The sequence below is a fragment of the Aphis gossypii genome, chromosome 2, assembly GCF_020184175.1.
Source record: "Aphis gossypii isolate Hap1 chromosome 2, ASM2018417v2, whole genome shotgun sequence".
Classification (NCBI taxonomy): Eukaryota; Metazoa; Arthropoda; class Insecta; order Hemiptera; family Aphididae; genus Aphis; species Aphis gossypii.
This window is the reverse complement of record NC_065531.1, coordinates 73,032,512-73,054,288: the sequence shown is the minus strand read 5'-3', so window position 1 is coordinate 73,054,288 and position 21,777 is coordinate 73,032,512. Positions and strand designations below refer to the sequence as shown.

The window sequence follows — 21,777 nt, the reverse complement described above, 5'->3', positions numbered from 1 at the left end:
GTCTCCGTATACCTACGCAGAAGCGCACACACGCGTGAGTGCATACCCAACACACACATACTGCAGCAGGACCGACGGTGGATTCCTTATGATGGAAACAGACCGCCTCTATTTAGCGGCGCCGACAATGAGTAATTTTTTTTAATAGATCCCCGCACGAAAAAACGGAAATAAATAAATGGTCTTTTGTGCAATTACGCCCTTTATTCGGCGGAAAAAAAAATTCCCAGGGGGGGTCAACAACCGTGTATTGTTTGGCCAAAGGGTTAGGCGTGACGACGAGGAGTATATTTGTACGCATATATGTGCGTATATATATTGTACACGTACGTATATTATGTAGGTGAAAGAATAATATTCCAACGGGCTTACGTATTATACACGCGGTGCAGTAGAGGTATAGGTTTTACCGTGGTGAATAATGTGTGTTTATATACGGAGATGAACCTTTTTTTTTATCGACACTGTCATACCTATTTCCGTATACACTTCAATATAAGTCACGAAGGAATCGACATTTTTCGTTACAAAACTCGCGAAAAGGATGACCGTTATGAGATCATAATATGCTATATCGCCGTCACCGATTTTATAACGAGTCGCATGCTTTATCGGATGTGATTTTGTAATAATACGCGTGCATATTATTGGAGTAAACAGTCAAACAATTACGTCGGCCGACTAAGTATTAATCCAACGTTATTATTTATCAGTAAATCGAGTATTTACTTGCGAATAACACAAGGAGAATAATTGTGCAACACATGCAGTGTGCTGTCTGCGCGCCGTGTATGAGTGAGTGCACGCGAGTGTTCAATATAACGCACACGTCGTATACCTATACATTTTCAAAGTCGACTTTGTCGGGGGTAAGGTAAATATCGGCAACCCTTTCCCCCAGAACGCTTGGCCGGCTTAGCCAAGTTATAAGGTGATTTCAATATTTACCCTAATCGACCCTATATATATTATTATAAATGTATATATAGGTACTGTGTTTTCAGAGAACTACCGAACGCAGCAGATTTAACTTTGAACGGAAAGCTGAAGTGAAAGTTTTGTTTTAACTCGCGCTCGCGAAGACCCTCCGCGCGTACAAAATCAATGTCCACAATTAACATTAATTGAAACGCTTGAATATATAATATTGTGAGCGGCCGATGTCGCTGATGCACACGAATAGCGACGAAGGATTTTATCTCTTTCCTTCTATTACAGAGGTAGGTAGGTATATATAATATTATAATATCGTCAATAATAATAATAATAATAATAATAATAATAATGTGTATTTAATATTTCAAAAAAAAAAAAATCATCCACATTCACAACCCGTAATGATATTAATGCGTTTCAAGTACAAAAAAAATCGATTTACTATGTAATACTATATTAATAATCAGTGGCAGGCAACCGGCTTGTATATCATAACAAAATATAATCATATCGTATAAATACGATTGAACTTTATTTGTTTTATCGGTTATATTTTTTTTTTTATAATGATATAAAAACAGGTAAAACAGTATTTTTTCTTTCAAAGTAAATAATTTGAGATTATAAAATTATTTTTGACTTTTTAATTTGTAAATATGTACCGAGAGTACAAAAAGGTTTCCGACCACTGCGGCTAGTGCAGTTATATGTTATTTAATTTAAGTTCTCAATAATGTAAAAATCGCAATCATCGTTATGAATTTTATGATATAATAATATAATATAGCAACGATAACTACATTTTGTGTTTAATCGAATAACCATAATGAGTATTATAGTAAAAATGCTGCACATGCCTTATGTACAAAAGGGTTGACAGTAGTTTAACGACTTTTAAATTAAATTTAAAATGTATCCCGGAAATAGTACCATAAATTGTACATTGTACTCGACATATTATGTCCATTTTGTTTATGGACTTTTTGACGCGTTTCGTAAAAAAAAAAAAAAATGAAAGACCATTAATACTATATTTATTTAATTTAACTCGGCCAAATCGAATTACGTACAAATCTAAAATACACATTACGTATGTAATATAAATTGCAATGATTAATATATGACCGGGCTGTAGTAGTATCCGTTTCGGTTCATATCGTGAGCTACATTGTATAATATAATAATATTAGTAAAAAATATTATCATCGTGTACATACAGTTATATTATATACCTAGTTGTATTCATATACATATATATAGCATATGTACATAATATGCACATACATAAATAATATCGTGTATCAAAAACTCCCCATAAAAAAAAAAATGTCGATTTCGTTTTTTTCCCGCTAATAAAAACTATTTATTTTTTCTTTCTTCAAATTTGAGTAGAAATACATGATCAATGGTGGGTAACTGTTTCGGTGCGTGGAAGGACCGTGTGCGCAAAATTTATGGCATGCAACGAACCGATGGACTTAGCAGTGTCCCGGTGCGGCCATTTTCCCCCGAAAACTCGATAACGTTTTTATATTGATGAACGGACTCGGCGGCGGAAGGGGCTATATATTTTATACAGAGAACCTAACTCGGTTACCCCGCGAGATCGTGTGAACGGTGGCGGCGGCGGTGGTGGTGGCGTATCGCACAGGAACAGAAAAACCAGCATCAAATCTACTTGCCCCTCTCCCTGCGAACGGCCACCAAAAGGGTATTCCGTTGTAATAATAAATCGTGCCCTATTTATTTAACCGTGAAAATTGTTCGACTTTATCGAACTATACTATACTGCTTTTCAAAGCCCAATATCATAAATCAAAGATATTAATGTGCATTAACAGTACTGTCATTGGACCTTTTGCTATCGGGTTTTCTCTGTAGTCTTTCTTGTCGTCAAACCGGAGGAAGATAAAAATGAAATAAAATAAAATGTAAAAACGAAAAAAATACGATTACTTTAAAAAAATGTAGGTACTTTTAAACAAATTAAGTTATAAAAATTTTTATACATACCAAGAATCGCGGTTACGTATTATAATTGTAGGTACACACTACAGTACTAAACGTGGCAACATGACAATCAAATGTGTTTGTTTATAGAAATAAACTATATTTGAAAATGTCATGTACTTAAATTGTAAATATCTATGACGTGTACAAAGTTTCGAAGAAAGTTTTGTATATAATGTCTTATATTTATGAGGTCAAGTAGAAAAATGCATTGATATAATAAATTATGCATAATGCACATGTAAAGACTAATTAATTTTAATTAATATAAAAATTTAAAATATAAAGTAGTTTAAAAAATCGTAATTATCAAAAAACAATGGATTTATTATAGTTTGAGTGTTTTTTTATGAAATACATAGGTACAGTATTAATATATATTATAGCTACTACAGTTGAGTAATAATTTGTTATTTTTTATCGACATTTTTCTTAATGTAATTTATAAAATTATACTTTGTTTTTATATTAAAACATAATATACAAATATATCTTTTATATTATTTTTGTACCTATCATTATTTCTTAACGAACTCAAGGCGTTTTATATTTGTTATATTTACATACTAAAATCGTTGTGTTTTCTAGTCAGTTTCTTATCTAAATTATATTTAACATTTTTTATAGCTTCAATAAATTAATACTTTACAGCTCTTCAATTCACAAAATTAACTATTTTCGGAATTTTGGGTGACACATAAACTATTCAAGAAACAAATACTATAGGTAGTCGATCAATCTTCCGCTAATCACTTGGTATATGTAAAACAAGTTAAACTATATAAAATAGTATACGTACCGACATAATATAGATTATAACAATTGTTATAAAACCAAAATTGTTTTGATAATAATGTCTATTCAGTATATCTAAATAATGTCATATATAATAATATATTATTTTCCGCATAATTTTTGGAACATTTAATTGTTTTAATATTACGAGTAAAACGGAAATAATATGTTTAGAGCGTTGCATAAACTGTATAATAATATGCATGATACCAAATAAAACTCTACCATACTTAAAAAAACCTAAGTATATACTCGTTAAATCGTTAAAAGTTAAATATATTTTATTTTTTGACTTAAAAACGTATTATAATACTTGAAATGTGCATCATTTGCTTAAAAGTGAGAAAACATATACAATATATTAATATATAATATAAAAGAATAAAAGCATTATACAGGATTTCGACTAACGGAAAGAAAAAACAAATGAAAATTCCAATTACTAATGTCATACATACACATATTTTTATCCATACCAAAAAAATGTGTATGCAGTACACAACAATATTGACAAGACTCGCGAGACATTTTTAATCAGTTCGATCCCCTCGACTGTCTAGCGTAGGTGAAATCGGAATCTCTCGAGGAAGTCCCTTCCTGCGGTATGTACGACTTTACCTCTACACGACAGCACGGACCCCATCACGAGCGATCACCTTGCCCGCCAGTCATCCATCACCCACCCAATACTACACGGAAATCGTTCTTATGTCGCGCGTTGCCGAACAGTAGGAATCTTCTGCGGCGGCTTTGTAAACCTATACATTACCCGAATTACGTGTGTGTGTGTGTGTATGCCGGACTGTGGAACGATGGGGATGTGGGTGGACTGTGTTTTTGGACCGCGTGTGACGGACAAGCGGTATAGAGGTAAAGCGAACTCGGTTGACACACACCCACACACACACACACACACACACACACACACACACACACATATACAGAGACAAAAAGAGGAGAGAAGACTGGCGGCTGTGGCCGTGGCGTTTCGTAATAAATCATTGTTGCTCGGTGAGTCAGAGCGAGAAACGCGCGCGCTCGTCTCATCCTCGCCGTGGTACAGTGTGTGCGGCGGGTCAAGGGGCCGCCGCCGGCCATCTTGGAAAACGTCACTCGAATGTTTTCCAATTTCCCTTTTCACCCCCCCCCCCCCCGAGCGACCACTCGCTCATCCCTTGCTCACCCACGTCGTCGTCGCCACCGTCGTTATCTTTGTCCCTTGCGGCCGTCGCGTCCGGTCGTGTATATTTATACACGTATATATACGCGTATAAGTCTGTGTAAAGTTATAGCATTATATATATATTGTATATATGAGCGAGGTATATGAGTGCGGATAACTTCGGTGGATCGAGACGGCAGTACGGCGTGGAGGGGCGTGTGATGGGCATTATGTAAATGAAAGAGTCCCCCGGCGGACCTTTGGGAACTTAACGGCTACCGTCGACGGCCGACCGGACGTGGCACGCGCGACCGAGCAGCATGAGAGATACGGTCGGACGGATGGACGGACGGACAGACTGCGTCGGGGGAGAGCGCTGAGGACTATATATATATATATATATATACATGTATATTTATATTCGTGTTCGGGACGTGGTGTAGAACGTGATAGAGAGAGAAAGAGAGTGAGCGAGAGAGAAAGAGAGAGAGAGTGAGAGCGAGGGTCGGCGGTGACGGTGGCGGCGATAGTAAAATCAATAAACCCAAAGGACATCCAATTAAGCGTTGCCGTCCTTTTGTGTCGTCGGCAAATCCCGAAAACCAATCCCTTAAAATCAGAGTAATCCCTCGGATGTCCCCAGCCTCTGCCCGGTCCGCTCTGCCGGCGCGCGTATATAGTCCACTCTTCGTCTTTTGCACGCTTTCCTCTCGCCCTACCACTACCCTTGTAAATACAACCCTGCGGCAGCAGTGCTACGACACCGCTGTGCGCCTAACCCTTGGGCCACTCTCGGTCCTTTGCAGTCCTCTCGTCTCCACTGTTCCCAACTCACGAACATACATATATATATATTATATGTATACTCGACCGCCGTCACCGCCGTCGTGTACTAACGGACAGTCCCTTCTCCTCCACATCTACCTCCTTACCGCCAGCTCACAGTGGTCTGACTGTGTGTATATATATATATTATATATGCACGACAACTACAACGATTTCAACTCTGACGACGTTTAATTAATGCAGTCGACTCCCTCGACAGAGTTTAATTGTGTGTGTGTGTGTGAGTACACACTGTACGAGTTATTTACGTGATGATCGGTCGAATAACTTTAAAAAAAAATAATAATAAAGAAAAAGTAGTGAAGCATTCAAAGCGATTTTTGTGCTAGGGCCCATATATAGAGAGAGATTGTCACGGTTTATTTTTTCCGTATAAATTTGCATGCGGGACGCTAAATGTAAAAATCGTTTTATTTTTTTAGTCTTTTTGTTGTTGACACTCACTTTTAAATTTATAATTTATTTTTGAAATATGGACAAACTAAAGAATAATTGTATTACACCAATATTCATTTATAGATATATATAATTTTATATAGTCACTCATTGTGACTTTTTCAACTTAGAATAATTAAAATATACAACAATATTATTAATATCGGTAATGTTATTACATCCATATATATATATATATGTATACTATAATATGCAAATTCATCACCCTTAAAATTTATAAAACGACATCAATTTTAAAGTTGTTAATAAAATTACATCGTAAAAATAACTTGTTAAATTGATATTGTTTAGTTAGTTATATTATTGTCGGGTAAACTTTTTTCTTAAATTAATTCAGAATCAAAAAGTTGCAAGTTTTCGTAAATATATATATATATATATGCTCACACTTACAGTAAAATATATTGAACAGAAGTTTTTAAGTTTAGAACTTAAGGAGATTTTCGTATAATAAAAACACTATTTGTTTCACGTCTTCTATATTGCGGCTCGATTACTAAACGATTTAATTTAAAAGGCGTACATCTGCATCTATATATATCTCAGTCATAAAACGCACCAAAGTTTGAGTAAATTGTATAATACACTTATTTATTATTTTATATTACAGATACGAGATTGGTATACGTACATTTAAAAAATACTGTAATGTACATAGTTACATGGACAATCAAATTAATAAATTATGCGTACTTGATTTTAATTGATTTTATTATTTTCTATTTTAAATTATGTTATTGAAATATAATATAAATATTTAAAACTAAAAGATTTAAAATAGATAATATGTAAATTGTATTATTGGGTACTATAAAAGAATACGGCGTGGTTTTGAATTAAGAACTGTTATATCTGCTTTAAAATTATCTTTTAAAGTATTTTTTTTATCCCTTAATTAAGCCACTCTACGTTCAATTTACTTATTAAAAAAAAAAAAAAAAAAATATAATTTCTGGTAATGTTGTTCGTTTTTAAAAAAAAAAACCATCGTATTTTTTTTCTTTAATTATTATCAACTCCATCAAAAATACCATCATTATAATTATTCATAGTATTATTATAATCGTAATTTGTAATTTCAAGTGATATTATACAAATGATTTACCCAGTAAATAATATCACATATTCGTAGTTAAATTAATACAACTATAATTACTGTTAAATATTTTAATAATTTCTATGAATTATGTTTCTATTATATGGTTGCGGTAAATCTAAATTAAAAACATAATATAAACCCTAATATATAAAGGCTCTTATATTTGACTTCATAACTTTAAATCTTGACATCACAACTGGTATTATGCATTTACACTACTTCGTGTAACCATTTGAAGCATTAAAACAGTATATAAGCCCATTACTACGGTAAGTTTTGAAAGTCACACAACAAGAATTTGACCTTAATGAATGTACACTGAGATAAGATTAAGCGAATTCGTCCCTTAAAATAAGTATTTTAAACATAATGTTGCACTAATTTTTATTAGTGCATACATGCAGTTTATAGCTACATTACGTTATTGCATTAATTAAATAATATATAATGTATTATATAGTTAATTGTAGTGTACCTATTACTGTTTGTCTTGTATTATATACCTACTCGTCCTACTCGTCATTACTAAGAAAATAAACAATTAGAAGTTACAAAGTCATATTATACAACCTTCGACCCAATATTGCAGGGTTCATTTAAATACACATATACCCAGAGCAACCCTTCATTGTGGAATGTATATAGGACACATAGGTATATATATGTAAATATGGGATATGTATAGTACCTATATAAAAGGGGTATGGAATAGAGTAATGCGATATCACAATACGATGCCTACCCTAGGACTAAAAAAAATAATAATATACGTACTATGTTTACTGATAAATAGAATATGGATATAATATAATATACGTGCTTATTAATTATAGATAATATACATTATATAATATATTTAGCGAATTTTGATAATTTTATTATTCTTAAAATTAAATAATTACTCAACATTTTTCTTTCACTACACTACTATTGTTAATCTTGTTTGTAATTATTTTTACATTTTTAAATTTGATATATTAACAAAAATAACAACTTTGTACTCATATATTATATTATGTAATATAGTTATTTACAATATGTATATATAATATATTATATGGTTATTTATGGGTGCTTATTGCTTAATAATATATTTATATTATATACCTATATATTATATGGTTTTTTTCTTAAATACAAATACTTAGATTTTTTCGACAACTTTTTTAAGTAATTACTGTTCATTATTACTCATTTTTTAACGATTTTATTTATTAAACGTTGACATTTAAAAATATTTTATTATATTTTCAACCATAAGCAATAATTACCTGTGTAGCTGGCAGCTACCCCAATGTAGTAGTCGGTCGAGTAGTGTGCCCGATCTCGAACAAATTATAATCTTTATATTTTGATTAAAATATTATCTTCAATTGAAACTGCATTAATCTTAGCTTTAACTCTGCTTCCTATATTAAAAAAATATTTATAAATTATTTATAATGATAATAATAATTATAACGAGTATTATTTACTACTCATAAATATATTCTTATTGAGATTGTTCGGTGTTACAATTGTATAAAAGTTTAAAACTCGCTAATTAAAATTACATTGCAGACTATATCCGTAGTCTGAAATACAATGTTTTGTATTATACGTAAAAAATAGTATAACCATCAATTGTGCAGTGAAATGATTATGATTTTAACAATTATTTTTACAGACATACAGGTATAGTTATTTATTTATACGTATAGTATAAATATTATAGACGGGATAAGTATACTTATGAATTATGGTATATAGTATTTACTCAATTTTATTACACAATAATGTATAATAACGTTTGGTTTATTAATTTTTATAATTTATGCTTGCTTGAAAGGACATTATCCGTACAAGCATATAATATATGTATAGTTAATATAATATTATATTAATCACAATATCGTTGTTTCGATTAAAAATTACTCCAGGTATAAATTAATAATAACAAATAATTTACTAATTAACTTCAATATTCTGTCCTCAGATTTATCGTAATTGTGGATAGGTATCTATAATACGTCCTTTTAGTTTTTTTTTCTTTATAAAAACACAAGCAGCAAATAATAAATACATTATAATATTAAGAAGTGGATAAATTTATACTCGGACTTAATATTAACACCAATTTAAAGTTTAAACTGTTGTTTTTTTAAAACGAATGTTGCTGTTGCGTTTACCCTACCTATACCTATGTGTTATATTATTAAAGCTGGCCTGTCCGCGGGTCGAGATCTGCGTGGCATTAAAATAGATTTCGCGTTTACCGCATAACTAATAATAATAATAATAATATAACGGCGGCAAAAACGAGTGGAAGATCGCGAACTGCTCGCAGTCGACGAAGAAAAATACATATCACAATGACGTTAGCGGCATTATTCTAAGGTAGTGACCGTGCGCTCGCACTCAATCATATTATATAATATTATGATAATAATTAATATTATATATTAATAATAACCCGTAATCGTCAACCTTGCAGGTCTTGACTAATGCCACCACGGCGACTAAATGTTTTTCGTCGCCCGTTCTGTTTTGCCGGTTATACAATATATACGCACATAATATTGTGCCGTACATTGCGTCTCTCGCGCCCGCGAATAAGAAGGCGGCAGACAATGAACGCGGGGGAGCGTGAAAATAAGGAAAATTGCCGTTATATATATATAATATTATTATTATTATACACACGCATTTATATATAATATATATATATATATATATGAAAACCCCGAGACCGGGCACGATATAATAAATAACGGGATATCTGGACTGGAAGCCACCGCCGCCGGGGCGAACGAGCCGTACGCTCCGGGCGAGGGGTAGTAGGGGGTAGTTTATTAAACATCGGAAGGCGGCTGGTGGGCGGCCATGTTCCCCCGAACCCCCGCCGCCGGCAGCGCGATCGTCCATTAGTAACCTCTGGCCGGCCGTCCGTCCGTCCGGTTGTACCGCCGCCGCCGCCGCCACACGGTCGTATATCATCGGGGCCGCCGCCACCCCCACTGCCACCACCACCACCACCCTGTGCCGACAACATCCAAAAACCGCTTCAAAAGTTATTCCCTCGCTCACACACACACACGTACACACATCGCAGAGCGCGAATGTTTGTGTTTCGCGTTTTGTTTATTTGCTCTCACTCTATCCTCCGCCTTTTCTCATATTCTCTCTTTCCATACCCGCCACAAGTCCGGCAGTGTATTATCCCATATTACACTATTATTATATATATATACGGCGAGCAGCATATACGTTGTATGTTCTATATATTATTATGAGTATTATAACTGCAGCAGTAATATAATAACTACGATATGTATAGCCAATCCGCCGACGCGCACCGACATGGCGAACGAAACGCGTAGGTCGGTTTTTCATTTCCTTATTATTATTATTTTTTTTTTTTTATATAAATAGATAAACACACACACACGGTCAGATTGGGTTATTGACGACCAACGATATTTTTAGACATCGCGAATACGATCAGTATAATATTTAACCGTTACGATACGCGCGATTGTCTGCAGGATATTGTTTTTTTTTCTATACCCAAATTTTACAAGTATAAATTACCTTTTGAAACAATAAGACGACGATTTTTATAGTTACGTTTACGTCGAGAGACTTCTCGATTCTTTGACATCGAGTGAGAGGGTTAGGTACATAGGTACTAATTATCATATACTAGGGGGTCTATTTTATAACTCAAGTATAGATAATACTTTTCTTGCAGCAGCTTATAGAGGTGTTTAAATTGATTATTACTTATATATAGTAACTGTATTACCATCAACTATACGACATCGTATTGTTATTATATTGTTATATATGTATCATCCGATAGATAATAATATTGAAAATTATTATTGAAAATCTGTCATTGAAAGATAGTAAAAAACATGAAAATAACCTTTTATCTCAATATTTGTTATTATAATTTTGTTTTAAACGGTAAACGTTAACTTAAAATTTACCAATAAATTATTTTTATTATACTCTTTCAATATTTTATTATTAACATTAATAATATTCAAATATAATAGATTTATAACAACATTTCATTTGGTTTTTTATCGATAAAATTACGATTTTACTTTTTTGTATAATTTAATGAACTGTCAAATATATTGAAATTACCAGAGTGGATCAATTAACGCAAAAGCTAAAGAACACAAAATAAAAACTTTAAAAAAATGTTTCTATAGCTGTGGATGCGATTGAGCACAAGATATACTGTATATCAGTTTTCCTAAATATATAACAGGTATCCCATTAAAAAAATCCACCAAATCACGACGTTGGACTTATACAAAATTTTTTTTAAGAATAAAATCACATTGAATTGATAAGCTGTAGTGCGTTGTGCGTAGTTTTTTTTGTGTTAACCAAAATCGTACTTAAAATAATAATGTAATATAAAGTTTTTGTAGGAATCTCACTAATTACGCTAATGAAAGGTATATGATTGTTATTTTGTATTATTGTACTTTCAAATTCATATATAGGTAACGTATATATAACGTTCATATACAGGTAATTTAACGTATATACTTGTAATTAAAATATACATATCATGTGTCTAAAAAAATACATTAACATATATAATATAAACTTAATCCAAGTAATCGTATGATCGCCTCAACTAATCTCAACCGCCGAGAAAGGAATATGTTATACCGCTATAAGAATGAAACAATGTCTATAGTAAATATATAATATTATATTATAATATAAATAGATAGGTATGTTTAGGTTAGTATAAATGAAAAACGAATTATTATTATAATTTATGATATGGATATTATAAGCATTGTCACAGACAACCGGTATGCCTATGTACTTATACCTCCACAGCATATACAACAAAATATGCGCGGCGATTGGCACACGTCAACGTGACCCAAAAGATTTGACCCCCTTCATCCTTGTCAACCAAGTCATGGTTATTCAGATTGTCCCCTTTAACATCCTCGATTATAATATAATAAAAAGTTATAAATATATTAATATATACATTTTATACCTATACAAAATAATACCAGAACAAGCTGTATAAATTGAATAGGTATAATATATATAGTTGTAGTAGGTATGGTTCAAGCCATTATTTAATTACTTCCATGTGTTGCCTACAGCAAATTTTTATTAGAAATTAAAAATATAAAATAGAGTAGTTCTTTGTCATTATACATATAATTTTCTAATAATATATAATATATGATACAAAAATATTGTTTTTTATTTTTAAGCATGAATATACTGACTTTTATAGCCTATGTAATGATTCATATTTATTCCTACTGAGTATACCTATAGCGAAATTCGATAAACATTTATTTTGTATATTTTTTTTCATGATTGTGAATTCTACAAGTTACAATTGTATTAGCCATTAAGTGCATTGTTACAGTTCAGTTAGGTTTATTAATATTGTAATAATTTTAATTAATTACAATATAATAATATAAGGTCTTGTCAGAACTTAGAAGTCTGTTTTTTTAACATGAATATATACGTGTATAAAACTTTATAGCCAATGTACTTTGTACGCGCATAGGACAGATTGTAATAGTAATTTAATATACTATTACGTACAAATTTCAATCGCGGGACCCCACGTATAATGTATATATAGCTTTACCCTAATGACGCGTAGACATGACATAACGGAAACTCCAACGAATTTATTATTAATACTGGCTCAAGGGGGGTAAAAATGAATCCGTAACTCTGGTTTGATTGATAAAAAGTTTATGGGTACCGAAAGCTAAGGAAAATATTCCATGTTTTTTTTTCCGAAAAGATTTTTATTATTAAAGTATAAACCCTAATTGCAGCTTTAAACCTAAATGTGCATTGATAAAAAAATGTTACAAGAAAAGGAAATGATATTGAGATGGACGTATAATTTATATATGAATCCTAGTCACATTAAATATTTATACATATTACGATTTTCAAACTAAATGGAAAAATGATCGTTCAAAAATGAAATTGAGAAAATCATATATGGACAAAAATGATATTATATTTAAGTATTTAAGCAGTCGATTTTATAATTTAGTTTTATAAAACAATAATATAGTCTCGATTTTTCCTAGAAACTTATTAAAGTAAGTAGTAACAGTAATAAAATATAAATAAGCTATGTTCATGAACAAAATATATAAATAGTTATTTATATTAAATCATATTATTGTAGTAGGTATAAGTATGAATAATTAAACTAAATACACATATTATTTTTATTTTTATAAATGTAATTTGTTATAATTGTCTCGTAAGTATTTTTTTATGTATTTCTATGTACAACTTAAATGATTCTTTAAAGAAAAATTTATGAATGGTCACAAGACATATTACATTATGTTAAAAATCATAATATAATATATACTCAAAAATCGTATACTTAATTATTTTGTTTATTTTAATTACAAGTACATTGTAATTGTCCATTATTTTAGACAGATTAAATTTATAGAGTTTGAATGAAAAATGTATTTACAAATAAAAATTATTCGACACTTTAAGTAATAATTAAACTATTGCCAATTTAAAATAAACTTCATTTAAATTCGAAATTATTCAACTCTATACATGTTATATTATACAATCAGACATATTACACACATGATTACAGAAAAACGTATCAATTGTAATCATTTATTTTGTTGAATTAAATTATACGATCTTATCGATAAACAATGTTGTGAACATATATAATATATATGAACATTTTGCAACTATCTTTATATTAGCTTTAAATAAAATATGTAAATAATAATAGATAATATTATATGCTGCATTTGCATAAAAGCTGATGCGTCGAGTTTATACGCTCGGGCGAGTGCCGATTAGTTGTTGTCTCACTCGTGGGCAAAGGGGAACTTATCGATTTTTTTATGTGCACATAAAATATATTTACATGTGTGTATATATTATATATATATATATGTATAAAATAAAGTGAAAAGTAAGTTTTCGCAATAACAATAATAATAAGTTTTAGCGGCCGGACCGTGTATAATATATTATATATAATATATATAGTGTTTGTGTGTGAGCGGGTGCACTATGTATACACCAGCTGCAGAGTAGTCGTTGTATAAGTATACGGCGAAGGAGTAGGAGGAATATATAACCATTAAAAAGGTCTGCAGAAAAGGAAAGTTGCTGGGGATCATAAATCACTGTGTGGCGGCGGCGGGCGAGCACAAAGGTCCGGCGGAGGCATTTGCAAACGAGGGTTGGCTCGCTGCTGTCCGACATCACTCTCTGTCTAGTTTCGGTCAGCACGCGGCGGCGGCGGTGGCAGCTACTTCCATTTACTTAGGGTGTGCTTTTCAACCCGCCTGCCTTCAACCCTCGACCACTTCTCCACCCACACAAAATACGGAGAAGCGTTTCGCCGTCTTTTACCAACCTCAAACCTCTCCACGTCGTATATGTATGTATATATATATTACTAACACATACACGACACACGTCATTAGTCCGACACCGTTCGCAAGGATAACGCTCACAAACGTCATATATCGTCTCAACGCATACACATATATATATAATACTATAATATGTGTATATATGTGTAAATATGGCCTACTAGAAAATGACATTTCACTTGTCACTTAAACATCACATTCTCGTGTCGCGAGTGCGTAGTATAATAATAATATATATATATAGCACGTCCCATTACGCATATAATATTATATCGGTCAGTCACACGCGAGCACAGCTGCAAAGCCACGACACATAAATCTCAACACTTTAAAATTCGTTTCAATTTTAAAGAATATATTCGTGTTTAAGACTACCGATGATGGTCTTCGTCCTACATACATTATACAGCGTAGTTTATATTTAAAATAATAATTTTATAAAGGATTGCGTCCACGCTAGTTATTTATGGAAAATGAGAATTAATTATTTTATCCTATATATTATATATTGACCACTTTTGTTAAAAAAAATATTATTCCATGTAACTTTCTATGAACAATATTCATAAAGGATTATGTTAAAATAATTATTTTTAAACCATAAGACATTTTTTTTCTTTTTTTTTTTTTTTTTGGTCAACGCATAAGACGTATTTACTGCAGCAGCTCGCCCAAACGAGAATGATTAATAATAATAGCTATATGAGTATGGTTTTATCGCGGCACCGGACTAATGGGATTAAGAAAATAATTTCGAGCGCGCGTCCGTATCTTTCCGACGCCATGGTAGTCCCGCAACAGCCCGCGGGGCCGGTTTTTATTATTCGACATTAAACCGCCGCCGAGCCGCTTCGCGCGTGATAGCTTTATGGTCGTAAAAGCGCCTTCGCCGATCTTTATTATACGGAACGATCGCTCAACTTTTAACCGCGCGAGGAACATTATTATATTTAATTTTGTGCGTACCTGAAGATCATATACATAGTAGGCACATGATATTGTACGTGAATATAATATATATATACTTAGGTTTACAGAAGTTATTTTATATAAAATTATTACTATAGAAATTTCCGTAGTCCTTAACGCCGCTGATGGGTTGTATATAATATATCATATCATAAATAGTACCTACCCATATGGATATAACGCAATAAATAATATAAGTAGTACAGAGAAGTTGTACAAAACAGCTGCGAACCCTTTTCTTAAATTGTTCATCAATTACATGAAATTTTAGGTGCGTTTTTCGAGAGAGTTTAAATTATACGCACACACACACACACACTTATATATATATAATATGATGGCTTATAATAAAGGAACAATACACATTTTTCTGGTTAAAAAAAAATTCCCAGGGGTCGCAGTAAACAGACGTAAAAAAAAACTGCACGTTACACTTAAAAACCTGTTAAAATAACATTATATAACCCTTGCATTGCAGTTTGGGAATTCGCACAGATCCTGCACTCACACACAAACACACACACATATTCGCGTGCGAGCGCATCAAACTGCACGCACGTAGAATTATCGAAGCGTGACATGTTGTTATTGTTACGTTAGTTTAGCCCCTTTTGAAGGTAACAATAAAAAAAAAAGTAATAATAAAAATAGGGACAAGTTAATGGGTATTGGAAAATATCAACATTTTTCAATCACACGTATACCGCGTAGGTATAGTATTATATGTGTATAGGTGTGTGCGGTATACACAACACACCCGGCCAAAAGACGACACAGAAACCCAAAATAAATTTCACCCTTTTTTTCCGTTTTGTTTTTCTCGACGTGCAAAAATAATACACCGCGCGTTCGAATCGTCCTGCAAGAAGACATAACGCCCGAACGAACATCGATGATTTGTTATATGTGATGTTTTATATTATGATTATTATACTACGCGCGTGTACCGCTTATACCTATACCTTTACTCTATTCGCATATACTATTCTGTCGTGCTCCATACGGACGTAAATCATTTCATTTATATATATATATTTCGTTTCGTTATGTATTGCCTCGTATTCTCACGGTCGATCGGTATCTGCCTATATATACACATAAACGCGCGGTGTACACCGCGGGCGAAAAACGCGTAGATAGGTGGTAGGTGATGGTACTCGACGTTTGGAAAAGAAATAAAAAGAGAAAAGGGAAAAACGCGACACTTACCAAATTGGTCGCCATGTACGGCAGCAGCTATATATATATAAGTACTACGTCCTCGCGCGTGTGGAAACTGTGGAAAAAAATAATACAAACCGTCCTGTCGAGTGCGTGCCCGTCATCATATATATATACATATACGCTGCAACAACACATTTTAATATATGCGCACATCATGCACACACACAGCAGAGAGGGAGAGACTAGATTTGATCGGCGCGTATTGGGTTATTACGATGTGTGTATAATATATGCTATATATGAGTATATCGCTCGAGGCCGGAGGAAAGGGTCCGGACCTTTGCGCGTAGTCATCATCCGCACCGCGACGACGCATAATACGTATATATGTTCACGCACAATAGAGGTCCTTGAAGAGTTGCTGTATATAGCGGCGTTACATTATATATTATGCAAAACGTGCCGCGGCGGGAAAAGAATGAGTGGCCCGCCACCGAAAACACGTCGTCGACGCGACTTCTTTCCCGTACCTACCGCCACATGCAGCAGGGGCATCGCCAGGACACGATCTTCTAGGGTCATCATCCCCGGTTAAGTGTTTTATGTACGCGAGAAGGGTTCCACCGCGAGATAGCCATCGCTCCGTCGTCTAGCGACCGGTTCGCCTCGCGCGTCTTTTTATATTATTATATACCTATACAAATAATATAATGCGACGAGTGGCATTTGTGATATTATATATTCATGTCGGTATACCAATATATAGGTGTATTATTATGTGATCCCCGCGAAGGACCTAATAAACTGGAGCATCTCGCACTGCATCCCGACCTTTGATCTCGGGTCATCCGCAGAGCACGCGCTCTCCCAGAGACACCCCCCTTCATCAATATCATCGTCGTCGTCGCACTGTGATTATATGTAATATATTTACGGTTCATATTGTGATACCCTCCGCGCACAACTGGACCACAGCAACCAGTTTTATTTTCAATCGTTATCCGGTGGCGTGCATTATATATATTATGTAAATTATCTGGACCAACCCCGCCGATGATCTTTGATCTGCATACATGATCACGGTGTACCTACCTGCTACACGACAAAAACTGGACCAATGCCGCAGCAGCGATGACCCGTATTGCATTGTAATGCAAATATCGCAGTCGTTCCGCCGTACACATGCCAATATGATAATATACGGGTTCATCTGGACCTGTGCCGGAGTGTTGTGATCTCTGATCTATTATCCGTGTACCGCAATCGACCTCTGACATCGTTCTATATAATCGACACGAAATTCGTAACCATCATCATTATTGCGGCACACAGCACCCCAAGTGAGATTATGTTTATAGGTGCATAATTTATGCATCGAAACTGGACCACTGCAACCTGCAGTATATTATACGCTAATGCGTTATGTATACACGAGCTACACACATATATATTTATATATATATATGGACACGTATTTATCATGTGCAGTACAAACAATTAAACTATTATAGCAATATACTTGTACCTATAAATAATTAATAACAATTACGGTATACGATGTACCTATATTTTTACTTGTTCAATCACATCGCGTTCTTATCGATGGAATTCAAAAATTACTTATAACGCTTTCGACATCGTGTATGCCCGCGCATAAATCCGACAAGGGATAAAACGCACGTTGTTCTATATAGGTGTGTATGTGATGTAATGATGCTGTATATTATATATATATGCATTCAATAAAGGTACGGCATAAATAATATGTAACGACCGATAGTGAATCTTCATTGTCAGAGTCACGGACTGCATGTGAAAAAAGGGTTGCGAAAAATATGCCATCGTAAAAAAAAAAAATGGCGAGTAAAGATATTATTATAAAATAATACAACGGCGGCAGTGGAGGGTTGTACGGCGGTTTATCGTACATAATAATATATAATATTATAACGACGTGAATTTATATTTCATAAACGCGTGTTACGTTGACGGCCAACTAGCGGAAACCGGTTAAAGGACTCGTGGCGTTTTATGATGATATTGTACAAGGGTGAGTAAGGCGAGTAAACGAACTGCAAATAAAACTATATGGTTGTATGTATAATTTTCATTCTATATTCGAAAAAAAAATCGAAAACGCCATACTCACAAATCCACAATTACTTAAAGACAATGCTTGGATTAAGAGAAACTCTATAGAGGGATGCAAAAGTGTAAGAATAATAACTAATGAGTTTACCGGAACACGTATATGTTGCTTATTGATTATAAATTACAATATATATTATTAGAAATAGTAAGCCAATATATTTTTTAATATAATACAAGAGTTATACATAATACTATCTCTCCCATTGAATTTCAAACATTGCTTAGAGTATATCTTTTTGGACTACTATAATTACTATAACTGTTGGTATTGAAATATATTATTAATCATCATAACGCCTGTAATGTTCCGAGAAACAAATAACATCTATCTGCCAATACGTTTGAATATTTCGGGGTTTCTGTATTATCTTAAAACATGAAACCCATGAACCTTGAATATTATAATATTTAAAATGTTCAGGCCACGCAGCATGCAGATAAGAGCATGACAGCGATACTTGCGGGTTTTCAAGGCAGCCAAACGGCTTTGACATCAAACCGACGTGATGATGCGTCGGACTGTAGTTATTGTTATTGGCACGTTAATAAACACAGAAATGCATCGTGCAGTTAAAAATCACTGCATAATATAATATATACTGCATACAATAGTATCTAGGTACCGCATAGAGTCGGGCGCGGACTGCTGCAGCTGCGTCAAGCGTCCGAATATCATTATACCATTGTTCGTAGAGTCGTGTTCGCGTAGAATATATTATTGTAATATTTGTATACACGCATAATATCATAATATATTTTATTATTCCGTCGTAGGACGGTTATTCGTCGTATAGCTGGTATAGTATAATATAACATAATATACCGCCGACGATGACCGCGGTCGAACAGTAAAAAACCGGTCGTGCGCATAAAATGTACATATATACTACCACTACGTTACACGTACCCACGTGACGGGGCAGTCGTCCAGGTGCGCGTGCCCTAAACGGACCTGACGTTATCCCGATCGGCCATCGGGGTCACCGCGGACAGGGTCGCCCGCGACCAATGGCTGACCGTTACCGGACGCGGTCGCAAAGGTTCGGCGCGAGCCGACCGACGACAGTTCAAAAGCCTATACCTACCGCGCCGCCGTACCCTTTTTCAGCGATTACTCTCGGATAGGTATATGATTATATTATTATATCGTGATGCGTTATGACAGTGCAAAATCTACATTCAATCGGCAACAAGATTGCAGTCGTCTGTCGATGATTATTTTAAGTATGTGTGTAAGTATATAGTATGTACCTATATATTATAATATCCGTCTATAATATCATCAATCAAATACATTATTTCAATTTTTCATGCAATGTTCAAACCGGCTAAATAACGTACCCATGTATACATTCGTAAACCACACCGCCGATTATATGATAGGTACGTACAGTATGATATGATACGTATAGTCTAATAAAATTTAAACGACTATACGTTTATGAACAATATACCTATTATTTTTTATTAAGATTCACAGTATAATACGTGTGTGACTAAAAAATCTTTTTTTATTTTTTGGTTTTGTTCGTAGGTTCATGAATATTACTCGAATTACACACGGAATAAATATTATATGTGAGTATAGAATAATATATAAAACTATATTGTAACGATAACACTTATAAGTCATAAGTATGCAAGGTGGTTTTATAATATATGATTTCACTTTTACTAAGTACCTATATCTATAGTATTTCAACGTTTTTTTATGCACTTATAATTATATATTATAATCATATATTATGTACTTTATGAATGTATAAATTAGAATTTCTTTTGATTAATATTATAAATACCACTTAATGCATTAATTGAAATCAATTAATATAATTATATTATTTTCGAATTAACAATATCACAAATAAGTACTTGACGTTAGGTTAAGAAGAAAGTGAAGACTTATACTTTATTAATAATCTTGCAGGCAGTTAGCATAAATGTATATTACATATTATATATTTTAAAGAGATTTAAATTAAATGAGGATATATGTTCATTACATTGTTATTATTATCGACTATGTTATAACTTATTTACCAGTATTCGTCGAACTGTTTGTTTTCATTACACATCCGTTACTAGTAATTCATATATTGATTTTTCATTACACTATAGTATACCGACCTTTATAATTTATAATACTTTATTATTGTTTACTATAAATATTTATAATAATGTTTTATTGTCTTACGAAATATAAACAAAGTGATAGTGAATCTGTTGTATTTACTCAAAAAATGTTTACATAAATATTAGTATGTTATTGTAATATACCTTTGCACGACGTGCGTCACAATAAAAACTATAATCAAAACGTTATCAATAAAATATATTAAATATATAAGTCGTTTTTATGTACTTGGCTATATATTATAGTATACTTAATTATATCAATTGATATTTATAATGTGAGTGGATAATAGTAATATACCTATATATATTTTCTATATATTAGATCACAACTGGGTTATTTCCCCTATATCATATCGGATATACTTCCTTTTATAAAATTATTACAATCATGATTGGACACTTTTTTAATAACCTAACTATAATATATATACACTCAAGCACACTCGAGGATCATTACATTGTATTTTCAGTACGAAATTCTACCCCCGTAGGAGACGAAAATTACGAAGCAATTATATTTGTGTTTACCCTTTCAATATCATCGAGGCAATCACAACTATATTCACTTTAAAAAGTTGCGCCATCACCTATATAGTCATTCTCGTCGAGAACAA

General features: G+C 33.0%; 1 long non-coding RNA gene across 3 annotated transcripts in view; it reads right to left on the bottom strand.

Annotated features, from left to right (window-relative positions):
• LOC114124853 (uncharacterized) overlaps positions 1-21,777 on the bottom strand; it is a 69,050-nt gene that overhangs the window by 39,198 nt on the left and 8,075 nt on the right. For all 3 annotated transcript variants that reach the window (XR_007604394.1, XR_007604393.1, XR_007604392.1), the window contains exon 2: positions 8,576-8,713. This is a non-coding gene — a long non-coding RNA (uncharacterized LOC114124853). The remainder of the gene's footprint in view (positions 1-8,575; positions 8,714-21,777) is intronic.